The following is an 18,717-nucleotide window of genomic DNA, read 5'->3' as shown; positions in this document are numbered from 1 at the left end:
GCCCGGTCCAATTAGGGGTCGTAATGCTTTGCTAGAAGCCAACTATGATCGTCGGATCAAGGAGTTGATTCGCGGCTAACATAGACCGGATCCTACAACGGGTTACACATAAGAGTGGTAGTTGATCGGAGAGAATTGACTAGACGGGAACTGGCTAAAGTTGGATGGGATTCAACTGGAAAGGCCGAAAGGGTCCGAATGGAGATTCGGGACAAGATAGAAGGAAGACTCATTGGGCCGGCCATGAGATGGCCGACCAGAGTAAGTGGGCCGGCCATATAAGGCCCATGGTGGGCTGCCCTGGTGATGGGTCATGAAAATGTCCCATCTAAGTCGTTTAATTTAGCCAAGTTAGTCTGTTTCGAGTCTTTATTATAATAAAATGGTTGGTTCTCTTGATTAGGTGTCTTTTGCGGAGTTAGACGTGAAAAGATGCATGAAGGGTATTTTGGTTATTTTGAGTCAAGGAAATTCTGGTAATTTGGCCAAGGTCAGTGCGTGGTTGAAAAGTAGAGGTCGAGACGAGTCCGTAGGAGAAAACGGAAGTCAATTCGGAGTCCGGATGAATGAAAAATGCAAAGTCAAAGTCAGGTCAACATTTGGTCAGCTTTCGGTACACCTTCGGGCAAGTTTCTGGCCGCGGTATGCTTGCGGAACACGTGGCGCGCAAGGGAGGACGGTATATCTAATTCCCGTGTTTCCGCTTAACATTGAAATGGCCCCTATAGGCCTGATCTGGTGTAGCGCGCTGCAAGTTAGTACGATGGTCCCGGTTCCACGTTTTAATCTCATCCGTTGGCTTCCGCGTCCTTCAGATCAACGCACGAGGTTTCTCTGCCGGCCACCGATCTAATGTAGCGCGTTTTAACTAGCTTCGGTAGCCCCATCTCCACGTTTTAATCTCAGCTTCTCGCTTCCGCGTTTTCAAGATCCGACGGCTTCGGATGATCTTTCTCTTTTGCTCTAATCCCGTGCGAACCGAAGCTGTTTAGCTTACTTGCTACCGACGCGTGTCACTCTCTTAACAGCCCAGATCCGCGCGCTTCCAAATCCGACGGTTTCTGTGGCCGATTCACCTTGTTAACTAATACCCGGCTACACCAAATCATCCGAAACCCATTATAAACCCTAGCCGCCGATCAGATTGTGTTTTTTTCCCTAGAATTCCAATTTTGACCCTCATTTTCCCACTTTTTACCATTTAACCCAACCAAAACCAAAACCCACCTATGAATAAATCCCTTTCTCCTCCATTAAAACCTAGACTTGCAAACCCTCTCATACTTCCTCTTACCTAATCTTTCTTCTCTACTACTAAATCCATTTCTTTTCCATTCTTTTTCCATCTTCTTCTCTACTACTATTCTTTCTTCCATTAATAGTCTTCTCCTTCTTTCTTTCATATTCTTCTATCATCTTTACCCACTTCATCTCTTCTTTCCAACTTCTTTCTAGATCTAATTTCTTCCTTTTCTTTCTTTTTCTTATTTGGGTTGCAATAAAATAGCTATTACTTGGATTTCTTGGAGTACAATTCTTGAACACAAATGGAGCAATCTTGGATAAATTGGAGATACATGGGAATATGGATTTTGAACATTCTTGGTGATTTCTTTCCATTAATTTCTTAGTATTTTCATTTATTGTACAATGTCAATGAATGTCACTCTAGATTCCATGTATAGTTAATTTAGCAATCTAAGGTTGTGAATGAAACCCATTTTGGATCTTTATAATACTTGTTCTTGATTAATTAAATCCTTTGATGTGCTTTAATGTCTATTGATTGTTTATCTATATGGATTGGATTTTCTTTCCATTACTCATGCCTCATAATTAGATATTTCATACTTTCGTTAAGTTGTTAGATGGAGTATGCTTTTTAGATGATGAATAATAGTTTAGCAATCCGAATCTCTATAAGGTAGACAATTAGAATTAGTAATTATAAAATTGTTTTAACTAGAACATCATCCGGAATCCAAATAGTTCATTATATTGGATCCCGAGTAAATACAAAAGAGATTTAAGTAATTAAGTGTTTGTTTTATATAGTGAAATTATGTAGTGGATTTTATAACCTTAGATATCTTCTCCCCTCTCTTAGATAGTTTAGATAGTTTCATTTATTTTCTTATTGCTTATATATCAATCATCAATTTTATGAGGGGTGTGTGTGTGTTTTAGTCTAAGTTAGATATTGACATCTTGATTATTGGGTTAAACTCGCATTCAATATCCGAAGTTACCTACCTATCTCTTGGGACGATACTCGATCTTATTTTCAATACTATAACTTGACCCTGTATACTTGCGGGAATAGACCTATTTTCGGGCCTATTAAGTTTTTGGCGCCGCTGCCGGGGATAGGTTTAGTAGTTAGGATATTGTTTGCTTGTTTTGTTCATTAGGTTAGTGTTATTTGTTAACTTAGACGTTTTTCTTTCTTTATTTTCGTAGTTTCTTATCTTTTCTTTTTTTCAGGTACCACTTTAAGAGAAAAGCCAAAAAACGGGAACATAGGAGCGAAGGGGAACAAAAGAATCAGAAAGGAATCGGAAGGAAGAACGAAACGAGAGGAGCATCCGCTAGTATCGTATTTTATCTCTTTCTTTCTTACTTGTGTGTGATTGGTTGGATAAGTTTTGATTTGCATTGATAGCTTGTTTGTTAGTTCCTTGAGCATTGTGAGATCATGGCACGTTATTCTAACGGTTGGCCATTCGATGTTGATGATGATGAGCTTATTTCGAGGATTCCCCGCACTAACCGACCTGATATGACCTTAGGTGAATACCAAAGGATGTGTAGAGATGTTTCGATTAGTGAGGGGAATAGACCATTTGAGTCTGACCGATCTCGTATGACCCTAGGAGAATACCGACATATATATAGAGATGGTCAAATTAGTGATGGATATGGTCCGACAGTAAATATGTATGAGAGACCTTATAGTCCACACTATTCTGAGACCAATGATTTTAGAGGCAGGTATGATCCTAGTATGTACGGTGGGAGTTATTATCAAGAGTCTTCATCTCGTTACACTTGTGAGCCTTATCATGAAGAGACTCTTGAAGATAGTTCTCAATTAGAGTTTATGAGTCGTCTGACTGAAATGATGTTACAACTTAAAGAGACACAAGACCGATTTGAACATATGCAGACTCAAATGCAGCAAGAGTTACAACAAACGCAGACTCAACTGCAACAAGAGTTACATCAGAGGTTTGAGTCTCTAAATCATCAATTAGAATCTCTAAATCGTCCATTAGAGATGATGATGTCACAGTTATTAGCCGACGAGGAAGGGGTTTTACCACCCCAAACTCAAGAGGGTACTAGGTCCGATGGCGACGGTAATACGTCTAACCCTAGTACTAAGTTAAATGTCGACGAATCAACTGAGAGGACCCAAGAGCTTGAACAAACTGATAACCTTGTTGTCTCGTTTCCTCACCATTTGTCGTCTCACCATGATAGGACTACATTAGACGTTGATGTTCAGGGTGATGGCTCTACGAGCAAGTTTGAGGATGACACGATTCCGAACTATCCAATTTTTGACACTTGTAAGGAGTCAGTCTTAGATGCAATGCTAGGAAGGCCTGATATTATAACTGACTGCGAGGCCCCAAATGTCTTTGAGGATATTGATGACGTAGTAGTTAGAGACATGTTGGATAGTTTGTCAGACTATTTACCTAAGGAAACCATGGACCTTGACTTGGTCCCCGAGCATACTGCCTTACCCTTAGAGTCTAGTTCGACTTTCCACATGATCTCAAACTCGGTTGTTGATCCCTTTTGGGACATTTCAGACGTCTTTCCAAAGACGTCTATGGACATAGTGGATATTCTGTCCACTAAGCTTCCAGATGATTTTTTGCCTTCGACTGATATTTTGACTCTTCACATGTATGTCGATCCTTTTGATGATTTCTTTGTTGTCGTTCCTTCTATTTATACCTACTTAGTGGACTGTGCACCCACTAAGTTTGGGGATGGCTTGTTTTCTTTTATCGTCTCATGTGCACTTCGTATTCTTTATCTTTTTTTGAGACGATTAGCACCTACATATAGCTTTCTTTGGGTTGACCCCCAAAATTTTCGTCTTTTGCTTTATGATCGTTAGGCCGATTAATGGGTCTTGATGTTTGTGGGTATCATCTCTGGAAACCCTCCACGAGACATAACTCGTGTTCTTGTGTGAAATCAAGAGAACTAAAGGCTAATTGCATAGCTCAATGCAATCGTGTATACCCACGTTAGTGGTAGATTTTGTATGTGGTCATGTCTTTTATGTGATTCATTCTCATGATATTTGTTGATATTTTAGGAGCAATTCTTATATGTTTCACTTCTAAGGCGTTGTTTGTTCCAAGTTTGGGGATGGCGCGAGCTTGGCATCAACTTGGAACCTCTTTATACATGAGCCTTGGTAGTATCATCTTTTATCTCCTTCGGTTATGGTAATATCTCTCCACTCTTCTCTTTAGATTGATGTGCCTCTTTATCTTTTGGTGAGTATGTGCTTAGAACATTGAGGACAATGTTAGTTTTAAGTTTGGGGATGCGGGATATGACCATAACCAATGCATGACCATGGGTTTCAAAGACAAAAGGGTTCAAATTAGCCAAAATTTGAAAATTTTGAACATTTTAAGTAGATTTGCATGTGATTCTAGTGATAGTTTTAAGAATGTTGATGCATATGTGTCGAGTTGACGAGTTTTGTGATTGCTAATGGCCTTTGCATGAAAGTCGAGTCTTTTAGTGTTTGTGTTGTGCCATGTGAGTTACATCTTAGTGAAGAAGTAACATTTCTAAGAGACCTAAAGTAGTCATTAGTGGAGACTTAACCCATGTGAGAGCTCAAAGCCTAAATTGCCATTCGAGTGTACTCTTCCGCGCTAACTCCGAGTAGAATGAAGAGCTACTCAACCTCGTAACTTGTAAAAGAGCTCATTTGATCTCGTGTGCTCAATTTCCTTAGCCACTAGGAGTGACATTAGGATAGCGAATTAACCTTGCCCTTGTAGTCCATGAAACCCAATGAGAATGCCAACTAGAGGAAAGCGGATACTCCATCACCATCCATCATCTTATATCCCGAGAATGAAGACATGAGATAGAAGAATGAAGAATGTCAAAAGCAAGTATGAAATGAAAAGTTGATTGCAAGAATAGAGTTATGTGTGTAGTATTTTATTTTGGTTGATTGAATTTGTGTTATGAGAAAAAAAAGAAAAAAAAAAAATGAGAAAAAAAATGAAAAATGAAAAAAAAGTGATATGAAAAAAAAGAAGAAAAAAGAAAAAGAGTGAAATAAAGTGATTTTTGTGTATGTTTGAGCATGTGTTAGCTCTTTTGTGTGAGTGATGTGATTGTATATATGTGTTGGTGTTTTTGTTCATGAATAAGTATTCGAAGCAAGAAACAAATGTTGAGATGCTTAAGAGGTTCTACCATCATGAAGAGGTCGAAATTCTCGGGAATCCACCACCATCACATCATCTATTGTATCCGCTAACCTTTAAAAGACATTTTTAGAGGGTAGAATGGGTGAGAAGGGTAAGTGAGCTTCCCCATTCCATTTAGTGGTTATATTCCTTTTCGTAGATCATTCGTTCTAAAATGTTGTCCTCACCCTTTTTATGTGTTGAGTACGAGTTTAGTGATCACACTCGCACATACGAGCAAACCATTTCTGAGTGATTCATCTTTTAGAGCGTATGTCTGTGAGGCCAAAGTCGAGGCGAAATGTATTAAGATAGGGATCAAGGGTCTGTTTGCTTGGAACTGAAGTGATTCTCATTGTGGCTAGTCACGTACACTTTGAGTCTAGATTATTAGTGAAGAGATCTTTAACATCTGTATAGTGTTGTTAACTTTGACTGATTCCTATTAGCTTGCTAAAATTTTTTAGGAGATAAACATTTTTGGTCTGTCTTCGTTGACTTTGAGTGTTTTTGAACCCTATTGTATTTTTGAAATGTTTTTGAATTTTGTGGGTACATTCTCTGAAAACCCTCACGAGACAAAACTCGTCCACTAGGGCAACCTAGGGGTTTAACGGCTTGTTGCATATGCTAAATGCAACCGGGATTCCTCCGAAAGTGAGTTAGGTTTTTCTTTTATTTTGTTTTGCTCGAGGACTAGCAAAATCTAAGTTTGGGGATGTTTAATGGGTCATGAAAATGTCCCATCTAAGTCGTTTAATTTAGCCAAGTTAGTCGGTTTCGAGTCTTTATTATAATAAAATGGTTGGTTCTCTTGATTAGGTGTCTTTTGCGGAGTTAGACGTGAAAAACGGTTAAAAACGAGGAAAAGATGCATGAAGGGTATTTTGGTCATTTTGAGTCAAGGAAATTCTGGTAATTTGGCCAAGGTCAGTGCTTGGTTGAAAAGTAGAGGTCGAGACGAGTCCGTAGGAGAAAACGGAAGTCAATTCGGAGTCTGGATGAGTGAAAAATGCAAAGTCAAAGTCAGGTCAACATTTGGTCAGCTTTCGGTACACCTTCGGGCAAGTTTCTGGCCGCGGTATGCTTGCGGAACACGTGGCGCGCAAGGGAGGACGGTATATCTAATTCCCGTGTTTCCGCTTAACATTTAAATGGCCCCTATAGGCCTGATCTGGTGTAGCGCGCTGCAAGTTAGTACGATGGTCCCGGTTCCACGTTTTAATCTCATCCGTTGGCTTCCGCGTCCTTCAGATCAACGCACGAGGTTTCTCTGCCGGCCACCGATCCAATGTAGCGCGTTTTAACTAGCTTCGGTAGCCCCATCTCCACGTTTTAATCTCAGCTTCTGGCTTCCGCGTTTTCAAGATCCGACGGCTTCGAATGATCTTTCTCTTTTGCTCTAATCCCGTGCGAACCGAAGCTGTTTAGCTTACTTGCTACCGACGTGTGTCACTCTCTTAACAGCCCAGATCCGCGCGCTTCCAAATCCGACGGTTTCTGTGGCCGATTCACCTTGATAACTAATACCCGGCTACACCAAATCATCTGAAACCCATTATAAACCCTAGCCGCCAACCAGATTGTGTTTTTTTCCCTAGAATTCCAATTTTGACCCTCATCTTCCCACTTTTTACCATTTAACCAAACCAAAACCAAAACCCACCTATAAATAAATCCCTTTCTCCTCCATTAAAACCTAGACTTGCAAACCCTCTCATACTTCCTCTTACCTAATCTTTCTTCTCTACTACTAAATCCATTTCTTTTCCATTCTTTTTCCATCTTCTTCTCTACTACTATTCTTTCTTCCATTAATAGTCTTCTCCTTCTTTCTTCCATATTCTTCTATCATCTTTACCCACTTCATCTCTTCTTTCCAACTTCTTTCTAGATCTAATTTCTTCCTTTTCTTTCTTTTTCTTATTTGGGTTGCAATAAAATAGCTATTACTTGGATTTCTTGGAGTACAATTCTTGAACACAAATGGAGCAATCTTGGATAAATTAGAGATACATGGGAATATGGATTTTGAACATTCTTGGTGATTTCTTTCCATTAATTTCTTAGTATTTTCATTTATTTTACAATGTCAATGAATGTCACTCTAGATTCCATGTATAGTTAATTTAGCAATCTAAGGTTGTGAATGAAACCCATTTTGGATCTTTATAATACTTGTTCTTGATTAATTAAATCCTTTGATGTGCTTTAATGTCTATTGATTGTTTATCTATATGGATTGGATTTTCTTTCCATTACTCATGCCTCATAATTAGATATTTCATACTTTCGTTAAGTTGTTAGATGGAGTATGCTTTTTATACGATGAATAATAGTTTAGCAATCCGAATCTCTATAAGGTAGACAATTAGAATTAGTAATTATAAAATTGTTTTAACTAGAACATCATCCGGAATCCAAATAGTTCATTATATTGGATCCCGAGTAAATACAAAAGAGATTTAAGTAATTAAGTGTTTGTTTTATATAGTGAAATTATGTGGTGGATTTTATAACCTTAGATATCTTCTCCCCTCTCTTAGATAGTTTAGATAGTTTCATTTATTTTCTTATTGCTTATATATCAATCATCAATTTTATGAGGGGTGTGTGTGTGTTTTAGTCTAAGTTAGATATTGACATCTTGATTATTGGGTTAAACTCGCATTCAATATCCGAAGTTACCTACCTATCTCTTGGGACGATACTCGATCTTATTTTCAATACTATAACCTGACCCCGTATACTTGCGGGAATAGACCTATTTTCGGGCCTATCACCTGACCGGCCACACTTAAGGGATTATCAAAATACCCCAAAAGGGTATTTTGGTAATTATCTTTTCTGTGACTCGAAAATAGAAAACCTAATCTGAATGAGATTCTAATTAGGGTTTGTCTATATATTGGGTCAGTTGAGAACAGAAAAGGTGTGGATTTTTCTCTAGTGGAAAAATATACAGCTCTCTCTCTCTCTGAATATACAGCTATTGGAGAGAGAGGAATATAGAGAAAAAGCTCTCGTTCTATCAATCTAGTCAAGAAGAAGAGTTCTTCTCAACCTTCTAGTAAGTCCTAGCAGTCTGAAAGGAAGGGAGATCAAGTCTATTCACTCGGTGTCTCAAGTAGAGGAGCTACAATTGGAGCTCTCGATCTTTGCATGCGATTGGAATGGTTCGAGGGAAAAACGCGTTAAGGTATTTATCCCTCTCTAGTTCATTGATTAGTTTATGCATAATGATCCTGGGCAATCTAGTGTTAAACATATGATGTTTGAGATTCCGCTTACAACACTAGTTAGTGTATAGGATACACAAAACCCCACAGTGGCATCACGAGCCGGTTGCATGAAACTATCTCTGACTAGTCGAATTAGATTCGAGCTTGATTGATTAGATGATTTTATGTTTAAATAGGGATTTAGACATGAAATTGATTAGTTTAAATTGGATTTAAACTTAATCGGATAGAAAATTGAAAGAGTTTCAATGGGAGGACTTTAAAATTTTGAGTTTTTGAAAAGAGTTTTCAAAAGAAAATTTTAAAGTGGATGATTTTTTGAAAAGAGTTTTCAAATTGCTGGTTTTTGGATGAAGATTCATAAAAAACAGCAGCAAAAAGATGGAAGAATCGAAAATTGGAAGGAGATAAGGTGCTATCCAGGAGCCGGACTGACCAGGACGCGTCTGGCCAGTCGCAGACACTCGGGACGCATCCCAGTCCTTCCCGGACTGGGAATCCGAGAGCGTCTCGGATAAGGACGCGTCCGAGTTTTTCTCGGACAGGAAGACGCGTCCGAGAGCGTCTCGGACTGGGAGTCCGAGAGCGTCTCGGACAGGGATCCCGGAAGATCCGCGTCTGGCACTTGAGGCCGCGTCTTCAGGACGCGACCACAGAGAAGTCCGGATGCGTCTCGGATTGAGAATCCGGACGCGACCAGGACTGTTCCTTCCAGAACGCGTCTGGGACGCGTCTGATGAAACCAGTAGCTGTCTCGGACTAGGAGTCCGAGAGGCATGAGCTTGGATAGAGCGTCTAGGACGCGTCTGTGGGTCTGGGAAGTGTCTGGCCTAGGGCCAGGACTCGTCCACCCGAGGGACTTGGCACGGTCTGGAACGTGCCAATCCGGGTCCGACCTTGGCTCGGACCTTGACCGTGACTTGACTGGGTCTAGTCAAAAGGGTCCTTGACCAAGTTTGACTTAAGTCTTTGGAGTTAGACTCGGGTCTTTTGGGCCTTGACTTAAGTGGGAGGTTTCTATCTTCTTCTTCCGACTTTGACCATATTTTTTTTTCGAAAGCGACCCGGGCCAACCAAAGCCTGAAACGGAGTTTTTCCAAAACGATTTCAAAATCTTTTAGGATAAAACCAAACGAGCCATTAGTTAGACTTAAGGCACGTTAGACAAAGAGATGTCGGTAGTATCTCCCGAATAGCTATCTAGAACATAGCAAACCTAGATTCGACCTAAGGAAACGAATCTCATACATACTTGGGTGTTTTATGAGTGTCATATTATTATGTATGTATGGATGTGAATGCGGGTTCTAGTATGGCCATAGAATTTTTCTATCTTGTTTTTAAGCACGGATGGGTGCCCGATGTAATTAATTTAATTTCAAGTTTTATACGATCTGCGAATCGTTGAGTCTTGTAATTAGAGTTAAGGGTACAATAGAGTCCATTGAAGAGCCAAAGGATGAGATCGTGGTTCGAGTGGGAGAATTCAATGGATGTTCGAGGATGGAGATCCAGGCGAACGGAGGCAAAACAAGCAAAAAACCTAAGAAGATTAGATCTTTTAGGTTAGGGGCCATACTAGGATCATATTTGCTTGATTTATTTTCTCGCGCGCATTTACTTATTTACGTTTTGTGTGGTGTATGATTATGTTAGAGTTCACAGTAATGCATGCAAACAAAAACGTAAGAGTCCCCAAAAAGAATTTTGAGTAATGCCTACCCAGATTAAGACACCTGTTGAGCCCTTGTTCATCGATGGTGGGTCATGCCAAAGCAGGGTGTCATCTTTTACCTCGGGACAATACGGGTAGACCTTTGAAGAGGTCTACATGTCTAAATGGTTATTCTCAACGAGTCAGCAAAAGGGTTTTGGATTTCGAGGTAAAAGGATGAATTGAACACATAAGTGTTATTCATCAACCAAGAGTCATATGAGATATGATCAGTAAGGAGTTACTCACCCAGGAGGGTGAAGTTAAGGGCAGTGCCAAAGTACGCTTAACTTCACAGGAATGGGGTCTTGGAATCATATTATTCAAAGGGGGACGGTTTTCACTGAATAATATGGCAAAAACCTGTTTTTGCAATGATAATAAGTTTTAGGATTTTGTTTTATTTTCTTTTAAAAGTAGAGGATATATGACTATTAGAAAATAGTTTTCCAACCTTCGTTCATTCCTTCAGAAGGAATTAAACGAAAATTATTTTCATGATTGGGAAGGAATCCGAGAAGCGTTCTCGAATTCGAAATAAAGAAAACATCCGAGAATATCTCATTCCTAATGTTCATTGTTTCTTCAGACGACTGAGGATATGATTATCCAAAGTCTTTTGTGAACATCCATAAAATTCTTCTCTCACGTAGAGATTAATGATATGGATGCATACACAACCATTCGACAACTAAAGGAAGAGTTCCACTAGAAGTCGTGAATGGAGAGGATGGTGCCTCTAAGAAAGTCGTCTTGAAAAGAACATTGAGGAAAAGTGAATCTAAGAAACGTTCTTAAGATTCAGTTACCGAAAGAATATAAGAAGAGTTCTTATGATTCAAAAGGTTAAAGGGTCGACGTAAAATTTTGGCTAGGCCATTCAAGGAAACTACCCTGAGTACTTGGAAGACGAAAGAAAAGGAATTATGAATTCCGATTCTTGTATCTTTGTTAATTAAGTTAATCTAGCAAGTTTTGTAGATTCCCTTCGTGGAAATAACATACTTGACTGAAAGAAGAAAGGATCCAAGAGGGAGCAGAAGCAAAGAGTTGCTAAGGATGCTGAAAGGGATCAAAGTCTTCTTTTAGACACTAATCTAGGTAGAACTTAATAAGAGTTATTATGTTCTTCTAGAAACATCAGATGTTTTAAAATAGTGTTAAATTAACGAAAGGTTCTTAGAGAACCAAGAGCATTAACAATGATACGATAGGCTATAATCAAAGGATTCGGAGAGGTCAACTCATGTTTTGTCATTGGTCAAATTGACATAAAACACATGAAGAAGATCTAACGGTATGGATTTCTAAGTCTAATGATTTTGAATCATACGACACATGTGAATTTTGTTCAACGTGGCCATTTGACAAAGTCACCTTTTAGAAAGGGATAAAGGGCTAGTAAACTAATAATTTTTGTACATACAGATGTACGTAAAACTATTGGTACACTAACTAGGGTCAACCTGAATCCACTTGACGAAAATATAAGTCATTCGATTGGATCGAGATGATGAATATTTGAATCAGAAATTTGATGACCATCAAAAGAAGTTGAGAAATAGTTTCTCACCTTGCTCCACAAACACATCATATGGATGATGAGTCTAGTGGGAGTAATCGAACATGTGAGACATGAGTCGATATGTGATGGGTTAAGGCCAATCTTCCGAACACTTTCTAGGATATATTCTCAAACACGGTCATTCTTCCTAACTAACCAAATTCCGTCAAAAGCTGAAAAGACACCATAAGAGTATGGGTTTGGAATGGTTCCAAAAGTGGTCTTTTCTGAAGGTCTATAGATATGAAACGTAAATGGTTTCCGAGAACCAAGTTTGCATATCAAGAAAGAATATTTATTTATGGGATAAATAAATATTGGGGATTCTTCCACAAGCAATCAGAGAACAAGTGGTTGTTGCTCATGGCGGTGTCTTCCTTGAAATAAGAGTTATTTCAAGAAGACAAGTGGGAGAAATATTAGATATCGAAGAAATTCGATCTGAGCAACAAAACTGACAGTGATGTACAAATGTCAGAAGTCGCGATTCCTAACTATTCTGAGCCGATAGAAAAGGGAACAGAGGAAGAGATGGTAGATCTCGGAGATCCTCCCGCGCAGAGCGAATGTGATTCGCAGGAGAACTTTCAAGGAGTTGAAAGTGTCTCAAAGTTGCTCACACCCCTTATAGACCTTGAAAGCTCATAAATCTGTCTCAGAGGATGGAGATCCGGCTGAAGAAGAAAATGAGCTAGCTACACAGAAGCTGTGACGAAATCACTCCGAAACATGGCTTGGAGCCATATGATCAGAATAGAATCCATGTCTGAAATCAAGTTTGGAACTTGGTCTATTTTGCTTAAAGGAAGGGTTCCTGTTAAGTCTAAATAGGTTTTTCAAAGTGAAAAACAGACAAGGATGGAAACATTGGTGTTTCCCAGAGCATGACTAAAGATCTAGGAGTTGAAATCTTCGATTCAGCAAAGAATACAAGAGTTGTTTTCTTTGGGAATGAAGAGAAATCTTGAATTTAAGAAGTTCAAAAAGGTTAGTGAGAGTGACCCAGTTTTCTTTGGTCCAGTATGTAGGCGACATACTAGAGATTGAGAACAACATTCTGATGTTGAAAACAGTTTAGAACTGACTCAATAAAAGGACCACATAAAGGTGAAATGCTTTTTGGGCACCAAAGATATATGGAGATGGATCGAGAAGGTGATAAGACTTGTTCAAGAAAAGGTCTTGAAAAGTCCAATGAGAAACACTCAAAACGGAGTATTTCTACCCAAGTCTCATGGCACACAGCTTAGCAAGATTTAGAATCTGAAGGATTCTGATGAGCAAGCACGCATGAGAAAGATGGTTATGCAAAAGGCATAAGATCGGTCATGTGGGACATGATTAGCATTCGCCTCGACGTCGCAAAGTACTTGGAGTATTTATGGTCGTCACCAATCAAATCCAGATGAGCTGATCTGGATCACACAATGTACTTGAGAAGAACTTGTGAGATCTCGGTATGAAAATAAAAGGTTGAAAAGTCATATGTTGCAAACTTCCAGAATAAGATGACAATCTTGACTTGGAAGAACAGTGAGCTGGAAGGGTTCCAGGCAGAGACTGTTGCAAACTTTACAAATAAAAGAAAATAGTTAAAACTTGGGAATTTTTATCTCAGTATGGCGATACTGGAGATTATCATCGAATGATAACAAGCAAAGTCCATATAGATTTGATCTATAAACTAAACTGTCACCTTAACTAAGTATGGTGGTAATACTAAGGTCATAGGCATTAAGCTTTCCTGAAAAGCTTAGACTGGTGAACTTGGGGGTGTAAGGAGTTACACGAGAAGGCTCAAGATTTACAAACTCTTATTATCAGAAATAATTTAATTATTTCGTCGTTAAATCGTGGTTTAGTATTTAATCGACGGTCCAAAATAATGAGGAATTCCAGATAGGTTTATCAAATACGTGATCTAGTAAATGGAACCATACTAAGTGAACATGGAATAGATTCATTATTTAGTCCCTAGTCCAGGTCATTGCATGGACAACAATGACTCAAGAAGACTAGCACGGGAATTGACTGATAGCGCAGTTCCATGGGTTATAGGAATATGGTATTTAAGTCAATTACATGGGTGTAGATTGGGGAATCTACACTGGATAACCCAAAGATGAGAGTTTTTCAAGGAGTTGAAAAACGTCACAAACTCTCATAGGCAAGATTGGAGAGATTCCGTAAACATGAGTGCTCCACTCATCTTATGTAAGGAATGTCGAACTTTGGTACCGTCAAACGCCGCGCCGTAAAAGGAGGTTATAAAGGCGGCATACTGGGGGAGACATGATAGACATGAAGTTAAGTGGGAGTACAAGACTGGATGATGTCCTCCTATTAAGTTAGGATTAAGTATCTCCGGGCCACTTGAGGAGAAGCAACTGGAAAATGTGTGGCCACACTCAAATGGATTAAGAGTTAATCATTTGAATTGACAGTTGTTCCCCAGATCAAGAAAGTCTGAACGGTGTGACGTATCAGATGAGATACTAAGCGACATGGGAATCGAGCATTGCACTTGTTTTAAGTACAAGTGGGAGACTGAAGGATTTATCCATTCGGTCTGAAGGAGATGTCCTTCCGAAGGAGTGTCCTTCGACCAAGGTGGCAATGCGATCAATTTGTCAGTTAGGATAACGATGACCACACGTAAAGATCATCCAGTCCGGTCCAATTAGGGGTCGTAATGCTTTGCTAGAAGCCAACTACGATAGTCGGATCAAGGAGTTGATTCGCGGCTAACATAGACCGGATCCTACAACGGGTTACACATAAGAGTGGTAGCTTGATCGGAGAGAATTGACTAGACGGGAACTGGCTAAAGTTGGATGAGATTCAACTGGAAAGCCCGAAAGGGTCCGAATGGAGATTCGGGACAAGATAGAAGGAAGGCTCATTGGGCCGGCCATGAGATGGCCGACCAGAGTAAGTGGGCCGGCCATATAAGGCCCATGGTGGGCTGCCCTGGCCGGCCACACTTAAGGGATTATCAAAATACCCCAAAAGGGTATTTTGGTAATTATCTTTTCTGTGTCCCGAAAATAGAAAACCTAATCTGAATGAGATTCTAATTAGGGTTTGTCTATATATTGGGTCAGTTGAGAACATAAAAGGTGTGGATTTTTCTCTAGTGGAAAAATATACAGCTCTCTCTCTCTCTCTGAATATACAGCTATTGGAGAGAGAGGAATATAGAGAAAAAGCTCCCGTTCTATCAATCTAGTCAAGAAGAAGAGTTCTTCTCAACCTTCTAGTAAGTCCTAGCAGTCTGAAAGGAAGGGAGATCAAGTCTATTCACTCGGTGTCTCAAGTAGAGGAGCTACAATTGGAGCTCTCGATCTTTGCATGCGATTGGAATGGTTCGAGGGAAAAACGCGTTAAGGTATTTATCCCTCTCTAGTTCATTGATTATGTAACATCCCATGTTTTCGGTTAAAGAAATAAATGACTACGGTTAGAAGAGGGGCTATTTGGCAATTAGAAAAAGTCAAATTGAGGGTCGAATGGTAATTAATGGAGGTTGAATTAGTTGGTATATATATGGAGGGACGTATTTATGAAGTACATGTAAAGGAAGGACTTAAAAGAAATTAAATAATCAACCCATCTCATGGAACGACATGTGGCATCCCATTTGCCTTAAAATGAATCCAACCCGGTTTCTTCCTTTGACCGTGCATGGAGTGGGATGATGTGTTGGTTGGAGAATTAATTTAATTTTCTTTAAATCTTTATGTGGACCCCACTTCACATATTTAATTTAAAACTCAAATTGAGGTTTTCTTTTAATCCACTGTAGAACAGAACCAGAGCAATGAAATAGCCGACTAGTTAATCTAATGGATTTTGGATCTTGTTGGTTCGATTTCTTGGCGGTAGATGGTCGGAATTCAACAAAATTTGTTTCAGGTAATTCCAATCGACTTGTTCTACATATCTATCCGTTCAGAATTTTGAATTTCGTCCGAATTTGGTGATTTTGTGATAGCTATTTCGTATACTGTATAGTGGTACTAATTTCATTTGGGATCGAAATTTGGAGCTATTTAGACGATTATTATTCGACTTCTTCTAATGATTTATGTTCAGGATCATGTTTAGAATGTTATGGACTATTTTGGGGTGACCATATATAGACGAGGTGCTGTCGAATTATTTTACGGCTCGAATTTCATATTTGGACTAGTTTTTGGAATAAATTGGAATAGAGATAGTTACCCGAATTTTGTCATATTTCATAGGAATGGACAGTTTCAGCTATAGATGTATATGGTGTGGTTCATTATATGATTTGTCAGCTTATGGAGACTCTAAAATGAGAAATAGAATTTATAGGAAGTTGGTTGATTGGTTCGTAGGCATTTCCGATATTCAGGAGACATAGGTACGAAGTTAGAGATCGATTCGATAGACACTTGAAGTGTTCCGAAGATAGCGAATTTGCTTTTAAGTTTTCATGGTTTTGTTTTAATTATTCTTTTTATTTACGAAGGTTCTTATCGAAGAACCTAATGTTTCTATTCGGTGTTTTTGGTTATTCTTCCTTATCCCAGAGTATGCGAATGAGGAGGAATAAGGTCGTCTGGTAGGCGGGAGGTCTTTGGTGAGCAAGGACTGAGGTAGGGGTTCTGAATCCTTTATCCAGCATGGTTTTATAGATAATGAATATGCTAGATTATACAGTTATATATGCGCCATTATAACTAGAGTTTAGGTAGCATGAAACTCGATTTATGTGATGATCTGAAATATGCTTGAAATGTTTTGATGCGATATGAGAAATGTTTTCGAACTGTTTTACGATGATTGTGAACTACTGGAGATTTTCTTGTATGTACCTGACTGCGGATTATGTCAACCTACGGGCACGTAGCCATTGAGGGTAGGATGACATGTGGACACGGTTGTGATCCGTGTGAGACCGGTGAGGTGGACGACACTAGTCATGAGACCTGTGGGAGTAGAGTGCTTCACTTGCTGGCCATTGGTGCTCGTGCCTCCAGTTCGAGGCTCAGGGACGTACTCCTGACCGCTCGTCTGGGAGGTGACATTGATTGGGAATCCCTCTGCTTTGTGTGTGATATGGCTATTGGTTGTTCCACTTCCGTGTTTGATAAGATAATGAATTGAATATGAATATTGGTTTTGATATACGAATGAAACTGATTTTGAAAGATCGCATTAGATGCATGACAGGGTACCGAAGAGAATGAGGTTCAGGTCCTTCCATGGGTATTGGGGGACGGCTCTCTTATTCGAACTCGGTGATCAAAAACTTATTTAGATACTTAAGGTATATATGTATCATGAGGTAAACTCTTCAATGATTGCGGAGTCCCTTAGTGGGAGAGGGGCTTACCGGCTAGGGGTAGGTCTCTTTCTCGAGGAGACGTAGTGCATTAGCTAGTGCCATAAATGGGCTGGTACTATCTAACGCACTCTAGGTTCTCCTGAGGAACTCTCCTCTTATTGGGAGCGCACCATGGGTGGGCAGCTAATCACTGCTATTGCTTTCTAGATTAAGGAAAATGGTTTTGTATATAGTATATACAGTAACTGGTTTGATAACTCGTTTTGCCATGATGTTTACAACTTATTAAAGGAACTTTGGAAAACGTGATGGCTTTTGGATTGGTCTTCTACCAGAATAACTCGTGTCGGTGAGTATTCTGACCCCCTACCAGTTGTTAGTGTGCAGGTGCTTTGTTGTAGCCTCGAGGCGGAGTGTGTATTCCAGCCGGTGATCTTGTCTGACGAGGCTAGCAGAGTTATGTCGTTTTATATGATTTTTCGTTATTTTCAAGTTATGTATTTATCGCAGTAACCAAACTCTAATATGTATATACGTAAAACTTAGAGTTGTTTATAAGTTGTATCGGTGTTGTATGAGGCGTTTGTATATTTGTGGTTCGGGTTTCGACCCGAAACTGAGTTGAGTTTGTTTAGCTTCCGCTCGATAGTTTTTTTTTGTGTATGCGAATGTATGGTTTGCATGACAGATTTTACAGGTGCGACCGGTTCGATTTACAGAGGAGACTCTGTCGGATTTCTGTCTCGTCTGTGAATTGCCGGGGCGTGGTCGTGTCTATTTTGGGACACGGGGCGTCACAGATTAGTTTATGCATAATGATCCTAGGCAATCTAGTGTTAAACATATGATGTTTGAGATTCCGCTTACAACACTAGTTAGTGTATAGGATACACAAAACCCTACAGGTCGTAAGTCCGAATTTTACGAAAATTGACTTAGAAGCCCATTAGACATAGATATGTCACAATTTCCCACAAATAGCGAACCTAGATTCGAATCTAGGATACATACTTTGTTTTATGAATGTCATATTTTGTATGTATATGTAGGTGAATGCGTAGAATAGTATTGCCTTTAGATAAGTAATCTATTGATGAACCGAACTATGAGATCATTGTTCAAGTAGGAGTAATCAATGGAGGTTCAAGGACGTAAATCCAAACGAACCATAGGCGAACAAGAAGTAACCTAAAAGATTAAATCTTTTAGGGGTTATACTAGGAACTAAGTAATTCCTTACGCAAACTCACATAAATTTTACGTATTAAGTCATAAGTGGTTACGATAGAGTTCACAGTAACGCATAATTCATAAATTACGTAAAAGTCCCCAAAGTGCCATCTTTTACCTCGGGATAGTACTGGTAGATCTATGAAGAGGTCTACATGTCTAACTGGTTATTCTCAAAGTCACCTTTT

At 39.4% G+C, this 18,717-nt stretch overlaps 1 long non-coding RNA gene across 1 annotated transcript; it reads left to right on the top strand.

Moving 5' to 3' along the window:
- The first annotated feature begins 16,519 nt into the window (after nt 1–16,519).
- LOC147532682 (uncharacterized) lies at nt 16,520–17,942 on the top strand. Its single transcript, XR_015227269.1, has 2 exons — nt 16,520–16,607; nt 17,673–17,942. It is a non-coding gene; the product is annotated as an uncharacterized LOC147532682 (long non-coding RNA).
- Nucleotides 17,943–18,717: the final 775 nt, after the last annotated feature.

The sequence above is a fragment of the Eschscholzia californica genome, unplaced genomic scaffold, assembly GCF_041429995.1.
Source record: "Eschscholzia californica isolate CP2 unplaced genomic scaffold, dmEscCali1.0.p SCAF_6, whole genome shotgun sequence".
Classification (NCBI taxonomy): domain Eukaryota; kingdom Viridiplantae; phylum Streptophyta; class Magnoliopsida; order Ranunculales; family Papaveraceae; genus Eschscholzia; species Eschscholzia californica.
The sequence above is the reverse complement of the archived record's forward strand: the minus strand, read 5'-3'. Positions and strand labels throughout refer to the sequence as shown.